Source organism: Lathyrus oleraceus, chromosome 4 (genome assembly GCF_024323335.1).
Source record: "Lathyrus oleraceus cultivar Zhongwan6 chromosome 4, CAAS_Psat_ZW6_1.0, whole genome shotgun sequence".
Classification (NCBI taxonomy): domain Eukaryota; kingdom Viridiplantae; phylum Streptophyta; class Magnoliopsida; order Fabales; family Fabaceae; genus Lathyrus; species Lathyrus oleraceus.
Genome location: NC_066582.1, coordinates 482,504,112 through 482,513,049, shown reverse-complemented (window position 1 = coordinate 482,513,049; position 8,938 = coordinate 482,504,112). Strand labels below are relative to the sequence as shown.

At 37.4% G+C, this 8,938-nt stretch overlaps 1 long non-coding RNA gene and 1 other non-coding gene across 2 annotated transcripts; one reads left to right on the top strand and one right to left on the bottom strand.

The window, feature by feature from the left end:
* The first annotated feature begins 1,230 nt into the window (after positions 1-1,230).
* Positions 1,231-1,337, top strand: LOC127077803 (small nucleolar RNA R71). The gene has a single exon (XR_007787575.1). It is a non-coding gene; the product is annotated as a small nucleolar RNA R71 (small nucleolar RNA).
* A 3,996-nt stretch (positions 1,338-5,333) lies between these two features.
* On the bottom strand, positions 5,334-6,495 carry LOC127135675 (uncharacterized). Its single transcript, XR_007808643.1, has 3 exons — positions 6,435-6,495; positions 6,181-6,253; positions 5,334-5,663 (listed from the first exon to the last, which is right to left on the bottom strand). It is a non-coding gene; the product is annotated as an uncharacterized LOC127135675 (long non-coding RNA).
* Between the last annotated feature and the right edge of the window lie 2,443 nt (positions 6,496-8,938).

Below are 8,938 nucleotides of genomic sequence, written 5' to 3'. Positions count from 1 at the left end.
GTGTTGTTAATGATTGAATATGATGGAGATTTGTACTGTTGAGTATGATGTTTGAATGGATATCACTGTTGCTGAATGCGTAGTCTAATTAGGGTGAATTAATGTGTTAATTACTTGGCATTACATGTTGTTCTATAATGCTTATTATATTGATTGAGGAACTCACCCTTACGCCTATTTTTCAGGTAACGAGAAATGAGTTGAGTAGAAGCTTATGCTTGGAGTCCTAGAGTAGTTTCTTATGGGTCATGCTCTGATAGATGTAACATCGGGAGGGAATGTTTTAATTAATTTGATATTGGTTGTTGGATGATTTACATGTATAGTGCTACATGTTTTACATTGATGTTGAATTTAATTCCGCTGCGAATTATGCAAAAGACCTTATTTTGATTTAAATAAATGAGCATGACAGGACATTTGATGAATGTAGTGAAATGATTGTGTGACACCCTTCGGGGCATAATTACTCTGATGAATATATGTGTATTTTGATTATAATAAATTGGGGTATTTAGAAGGGTGTTACACAGGGCATCCACTTTACTTGCTAGTTGTTTAATTTGTTCGCCAGTGTGTACATTCTGATTTAAGAAATCTTTATTGGTTTGTTGTTGAGAAGCTATAAAGTTTTCCATCATGATTTCCAAGTTGGATTTCCTAGGGGCATTATTGTTATGTGTAGATGAGGTCGGCTTTTGATATCCCAGAGGTATAGCTGGGGCTTGATTTGGAGATTGTCCAGGTGCGTATAAAGCATTATTACTCTTATATGAAAAATTGGGATGATTCTTCCAATTTGAGTTATAGGTATGCGAGTAGGGGCTTCCTTGAGCATAGTTTACTTGCTCAGCTTGGATTCCTGTTAGGAGTTGACAATCTGCAGGAGTATGACCTTGGATTCCACAGACTTCACAATTCTGAGTTATAGCAACCATGGCGGCTGGAGGTGATACATTTAAACTTTCAATTTTCTGGACCAGAGCATCCACTTTTGCATTAACATGATCAAGGTTACTTATTTCGTACATGCCAGTTTTCGTTTGAGGTTTTTCTACCATTGTTCGTTCGCTTCCCCACTGATAGTGGTTTTGAGCCATGCTTTCGATAAGTTGGTAAGCATCAACATAAGGTTTGTTCATTAGTGCACCACCTGCAGCGGCGTCTATTGTTAACCTCGTGTTGTACAAGAGACCATTATAGAATGTATGAATTACTAACCAGTCCTCTAAACCATGGTGTGGGCAAAGTCTCATCATGTCTTTGTATCTTTCCCATGCTTCGAAAAGAGACTCGTTATCTTTCTGTTTAAATCCATTTATCTGGGCTCTTAACATAACTATTTTGCTTGGCGGAAAATATCGGGCAAGAAAAACTTTCTTCAACTCGTTCCATGTGGTGACTGAGTTGGAAGGGAGAGACTGGAGCCATCTTCTAGCGCTATCTCTTAACGAGAAAGGAAAAAGACGAAGTCGAATTGCCTCTGAAGTGACACCGTTAGCTTTAACAGTATCAGCGTATTGGACAAATACGGATAAATGAAGGTTTGGATCCTCGGTAGGATTTCCAGAGAATTGGTTCTGTTGTACTGCCTGCAACAGCGAAGGTTTAAGTTCAAAGTTGTTTGCTTCGATTGCGGGTGGAGCAATACTCGAATGCGGCTCATCTTGCGATGGAGCGGCGTAATCTCTAAGAGCACGAGCTGGTTCTGCCATCTCGGGTATCGGTGAAGGAAGAAGATTTTTGAGATCAGAAAGTTCGACAGCAGGGAGATTGTTTGCAGCACGATATTCCCGAATTCGTCGTAAGACTCGGAGATATAGTTCGATATCGTTGATTCGTAAGTAGAACGGCTCGCCTTGTGAGCGAGTATGTGGCATACAAATCAACAAAAGAAAGAAAAGAAAAAAGAAAGGCCTTAGTCTCTACAGCATAACATAAGAGTTACGATATCGACTAAATAAAAGTCCCCGGCAACGGCGCCAAAAATTTGGTCGCGACTTTATGAGTCGAATTTGGGGTACAAACTGCAAGTGCACAGTTCTATCGCGTAGTTTTAAAAGATATCGATCCCACAGGGACTTATGAATTGATATACCGTTTTCTAAGGTTACTTCGTAAAGCTAAGGCGGGTAAAACTTTGATTGTTTGGGGAAAAGTTAAAAACTAAACTAAGATCTAGATTAAATATCAATAAAGCGGATATCGGTATGCAGTTCGTCGTAATTAGGGAATCAATTCTTTGTTGGTTTCTTGGTTTTAAAATAAATCATTTCAGTTGACACTATTGATTAAAAGTTTTATCTCAAACTCTCGCTCTGTTGAATAAACTATGATTTTATATTAACGTAGCTGTCACTTATTAGTTAAGTCAAAAACCACTTTTTGAAAACAATAGAATCCGTAGAAACTCTTTTTAAGAAAAATACTAATCGTTTAAACACCCTTATCTCAAACTCTCGCTCTGTTGACTTAGGTTATACAATTAAATTCAAATGCTTAACTCTCGTCCTCACATTCAACCTTTAAAAAATAATTTTTGAAAAAGATTAGAATTTAATTAACTCTAAAAATTGCTCTCGCCCTGATCTAGAATTAATGTCCAATTTACACTGTCCAGTCAAAACCTCAAACTCTCGTTCTATTGATTTTTTACTTCTTTATGTCTTTTACTTTCGTACAAAAACCTTGTTATTAAACCTGTAAATTGAGACCATAAAAAGAGTGATTTTAATTTTAAACTTAATTAAACCGACTTAGTTTTGATTCCTTCATTCCGCTTACTCTACATACCGACACCTAAATAAATTAGCCAGACATGGTAAACAGATCTAAATAATTATCATGCATAAACAGACTCATCTCAGGCAAGTAATATAAATAAATAATAAAGCAGGGCATATATAAATTTAAACAATAATTAATGAACCTGAGAAATTAAATAGCAGTCTTGAACACTCCACCACAGACCGGTTGGATTTGTTCTTGAATTCTTCAATCAAACAGAAAAATGCGAAGGAATAAAAAAACTAGATTCTAACGTAAGGTTAGATCCGGTGAAAGGTACACAATAGTTTCCGGTGTAGAAACTATTGCGCGAAAGTTTAATTAATTGCTAGAAGAGAAAATAGAAATTGCAAAGGAAACAATATAAAAATTGCAAAAGTAGTACTGTAAAAATATGCTTAAGCTGCTGGAAGAAGAAAAATGCGAAAAAGAGAAAACGGCGAAAGAGTCTGGAACCGAGAGCTTTCCAAAAAGCTACTATTTATATTGGTCTTGTTGTAACTACTTCCAAAAGTATTCCGCGTCAAAGGTCTTCAACATGGCAAATGGTTAGGCGTGCAAATAGCTTTAACGTGGTCTGTTACGTTCCTTGTGCCTCAAATATAGGGGAATGGTGTGACGTCCGTCACACCATGTGTGACGCTCGTTACACAAGTGTGTAAAGCGTGACGCTCGTCACAGCTTGTGTGACGCTCGTCACAGGCACAGCGCCTGTGCTTTTGGGCTGGGCTTTGGCTTTTGATATTTGCTTCCTTTCATCCCTTTTTGCACCTCCTTTTCTTCCTTTTTTACTTGTGCTTCAAATAAACTACCTGAGACAAAATAGAAAGAAAATACCGCGTAATATCGAATAACATGAAATAAATTGAAGTAAATAATAATATAATTTAATTAAGGGTTAAATACACTTTTCCCCCCTGTAATGTTAGCGAGTTTAGGATTACCCCCCTGTAAAAATATTTTTTGTAAACCCCCCCTTATGTTATGTAGATTCCTTCATAGAACCCCCTAATATCCAGGTGGCATGGAATCTAATAAGAGGTCCTACACCTGGCATATTTTTAATTTTGTTAAAGTGATTATGTGTCATTTTACACTTTTTAATTTCAAATACCCCCTTAGAAAATTAGGGTTTTGAAAATTAGGGTTCTGAACTAGAATCTTCTCCCTTTCTCACACTCTGCGCTTTCTTCCCTTCCCGCACCGCCCTCACTCCTCCGCCTCCGCCGCAGGTTCGTTTTCCGTCTCTTCTATTCCTACTTGTTTTGATCGTGTAAGCAACTGAATGAGTCATTTGATCGTGAAACGTAACGGTGTCTACATTACAGAGTTAGGAACTTGTTAGGAGATTAATTCGATTCAGAATTTGAGTTTTCATGTGTTTGTTGGAATATAGCTTGTGAAAATTTCTGTGATTCTGAACATAGTCTTTTGCATTGTGTAAGTGTTCGTGCCTTATAGACTCTTTTTGGATTAACAACTTAATTAATTAAGATTTTATAGTATAAGCACTTATCACATAAGTGCTTATGTAAAATTTGTTTCTATAACTAAAATAAATTCAAGTCAAACAATTTTCATTCAAGCTATAGATATAAGATGTTTTTTAAGCTATGCTGCAGAGCTTATGAAAAATAGCTAAAAACAACTTATGAACGTGTCTTAAGCTGATTCTGTAAGCTCTTCCAAATAATTTTACAAGTGCTTATGCCAGTACTTAAATTCGAATAAGTCAATTCAAATAGACCTAAAGTCTTTCACGTATTGCTCTAGAGAGCAGTTATAATGTCGTTGATATTTTTTCCTTTATTGTTATTAATTTTTTTTCTGTCTTTTTCTTATGTTAGATCAAATATATGTCTCCTGTTAATGTGCTAAAATGCAATAGTGCTTCCATAATTAATTAAGAGTGTTTGACTGTATGTTGTGTTTTCTGTAAGCTCACTAGATGGAGCTGAGACCTTGTGCCTCTTTTATCATGTGTGTGATAGAGCTAAGACTTTGTGCTTCTTATATAATGGCTGTAGTTTTACACTTTGTGGTTTTATAACAATTGAGAACCACAAATTCATCCCTTCTCGGTCTGAATGTAGTATAAATAATGGGGGTTATGTGTATCATGTATGCATATTCCTTGTATGGGTCTTCTATAAGCATGTTTATACACCTACCGTTTTCAAGATCAATTGCATACCAGGACCAAAGTATTTGTTAGTTTTGTTCCTTTGAAATGGACGCAATCCCGGTCGGCTTCTCATAAATATATAGAAGAATTCATTGTATCAGTATTATAATTTATATGGCTTGTTTACCTTAAGTAAAAATGTTCTTTTTGTATGTGCAGCTTATAAATGAGGGGCAGAAGAGGGTTGTGATAACAGATAGGATGTGGGCAAGGTTACTGTCCTCCACCCATCAGCCCAGTTTTGTGAATCCTCTACATATCACAGAAGAGCAAAAGCAGAATGAACAGAACACATCAGAAGTAGAAGAAAGTGTGTTAAGTCATAGTTATAAATTATAATAATGCCTTTAAAATTGGCGAGTTACTTCAGCAAATTTAATGCTTGTAACAACAAATTACATAATTGACACAAGACAAACAGAACTATAGTATATCTATATTTACAAACTTCTGAAAGTGTCAAATTGTACATCTTACAAAACAAAGAGATCTGCACAATTTTAGCAGCTTGTTTTAATTGTATTTATCTACTGAATACTACATTAATAAACTCCTTCAGATTCTTGCATCCTACTATTTTAATATTTTCTAGACCTTCAGTTCCTAAAGCTTTTACTGCTTGCTTTGGTACTACACAGGTTTTGTAACCCAACTTTGCCAATGCGTGTACTCTTTTGTCGATTCTAGGAACCTGCATCATTAAAGAATCAAACAACCAGATTAATGCTCGATACAATAAATAAATAAACAAAAGTGTTACAATTTGGCCTGAAACAAAGAATGATTCTAAAAGCACGGCAACTAAACAACCATATCTATAGAAATACAAAGCATCCAAGACGGTGTCTTGGAATTTTCTCTAGGTTGCACAGTTTCAACAAGCTCAGTCAGCCTAAAATTCCTCAGTTTAAACAGATCCTATGCATGCTTCACAGTAGTTATTTCCTCTTAATTAGTTTTTCGCATGCCAAAGTAGATTTGTACAGCATTTTCGGAACCAGGTTTTGCCTTTAGCAGTAATTGGGTCCACAGTTATATCACAATCTCTGATGCAAAGTGAGGATGAATCAGTAAAATGCTTGACTTGCCGTATCACACTATCACATCATTAAACCTTGTAATATAAATATCAGGCATACAGCTATAAATTGAGGACATGAAACTTGTCTTTAAGTAGGAACATCTAACATCAGAAAGAACAAGCTCACCGTGCGAAGCTCTCCACTAAGACCAATTTCACCAATGAAAGCAATGCCCTTTGGAATAGGGTACTCCAGGAAACTGGAACCAAAAAAACACACAACTAAATGAAACAAAGATATAGAATGTTATATTGGAAAAAAAGGCGCACATGCAACAGTCCTAGTTAACTTATTTTCCAGACAAGGAGTTTAAAAGATGAACAATAACCCCCTCAATTCACATAATATATTAGCCATTTCAAACAAATTAGAATACCAACCTGCTGCAAATTGCAGCTGCTATTGCAAGATCTCCAGCAGTCTCAGTCAATGTCAATCCACCCATTCTGCAATTTGAGACAAACACCACCAACAATTAATTTCGAAATCAAACTCAAAATAATAAAATGCTTCAAAATTGCTCACCATATAATTCCTGCATTTCCAAAATTTGCGACCGGGGTTTTCAATTGACTTGGAGACCAACAACTTCATGGTTTATTGCATCCACATCTTGGTAAGCTGTTTCCAACTTCACTCGTGGAAGATGCCTTGCTGCCACCCATAACCCAGATGAAGGGGACACGGACGAAGATGAAGAGAGGGATGGATTTGGGGTAGGGATTTGGGATTTCACAAAGAGAGAGAGGGGGATGGATTTGGGAAGGGAACCCTAATTTCTAATTTATGCCATGCTGGAGATTCACATGTGAAAATAAAAAAATTAAAAAGCCACGTCTGAAATAAAAAACCAAGATTCCATGCTACCTGGATATTAAGGGGGTTCTATGAAGGAATCTACATAACATAAGGGGGGTATTGAAAAAATAACTTTACCAGGGGGGTAACCCTAAACTCGCTAACATTACAGGGGGGTAAAGTGTATTTAACCCTTTAATTAAATTGAGTCCTAGAATGTGATACTATTTCATGTTATCACTTTTCACACCTTACACTTTGCAAAACATCTATTAGAAAATCACCACTTGGCATACATTCGTACTAGAATCATTGCCCAGTTATATTTTTCTAAACAGTTTTCAAAATTAAACGAGATAAATACTTTGTATACATTCGTACAAGAATCATTACAAAGTTAAACTCTCTTTTCAAAACATTTTTTAAGCAATTCACAAACACTTTTTTCGGACAAAAAAAACATAAGTGATCAAGCAATTAAGAGCCCATGGATAACCATGGATACAAAGGGTGCTAACACCTTCCCTTTGTATAATGTACCTCCCGAACCCAAAATCTAATCAAGGTCTTTCCTGTTCTTTTCCGCCATTCCTTATTGGATAAAAGAAAAGTCGGTGGCGACTCTTGCTATCCGCGACATTTGCTTTCCAAAGCAAAAACACACAAAGTCAGTTCACCGTATGACACCTATGTTCTATAAAAGAATGGTGAGTAGCGTATCTGCAAGCTTCTCTGACCTGGTCGCCGTGGGCATAAAGGTCGAGCTTGGATTGAAGAATGGAAAGATGATGACTACCTCTGAAACATCTGGTAGTAATGCCAAAAAGTTTCCTGGAGGATTTCAAAGAAAGAAGGAGGGTGATACAAATGCAGTGTCAACCAGTCAAAGAAGGAGTCATTCATGGAAGAAACAACATCAACTTACTCAGCAACACCAATTTACCCAACAACAACCAACTTATCCAGTACAATATGTTCAACAACCATATGTGGCAGCTGTCACACCAAATTTTAACCAATCACAAGCTTCTGTTTATCAACCTATTCAACAAGCACCAGTATATCAGCAAACGCCCGCGCCACCTACTTATCAACAGCCAAGGGCACAGGCTCCTCGTCCACAAAATCCTCCAAGTCAAAATAGGGTACATAGAGGTAGACTTCCGTTTGCTTCAATCCCTATGACATACACTGAATTGTACCCATCGTTACTACAGAAAGGTTTAGTGACGCCCAGATCTTTGGGTCCTCCACCAAATCCTTTACCTCCGTGGTACAATCCAGATGCCCATTGTCTTTTCCATGGGGGTGCCCCTGGACATGATTTAGAAGTATGTTATGCTTTAAAGCATATTGTGCGAGACCTGGTTGAGAAGAAGATTCTTTCATTTCGAGACGTCGGACCCAATGTCAAAAGTAACCCTTTGCCAGCGCATGGTGATGTTAATGCCGTCGAGGATGCTTCTGATGTGTGTATAATCAAAAACGTGGAAGATGTTAAAACTCTGTTGCTAGCGCTTCATGCAGGATTGGTGGGGGCTAGATTGATTGTTACATGTCACGACAACTGTGAGGAATGTGTCGTTCATCCAAAGGGATGTAAAATGGTACGAAATGACATTCAGAACTTGATGGATCAAGGTGTTTTACAAATTTGTGGTCCAACAACAAACGAGGAAGTTTCAGTCATTGAACCCGTTTTTAATATACCAGAACCGTTTGAGGTAACTTATCACAGAAGAGATGTTGTTCATCCATCACCCGTGATAGTTTGCATGCCTACCCCATTTCCTTTCGAAAGCACCAAGGCGGTACCCTGGAAGTACGACATAACAGTGGTAGATGGAGTGGTAGATGGAAAGCCCAAAGTTGCTGAAAGTAAGAAAGGTTTGGAGAATGTTGACACCGACATCACTAACATCGCAGGGACAAGCAGGATGACCCGCAGTGGTCGGATTTATACTCCCAATTTTAATGCGAACCCTCAAGAGCCAACAAGGGAAGCTACAAATGTAAATCCTACCCCAGAACATGGAGGGGCACAGCCGGCTGTGCAAACAGATGAAGCAAGTGAGTTCCTAAGGAT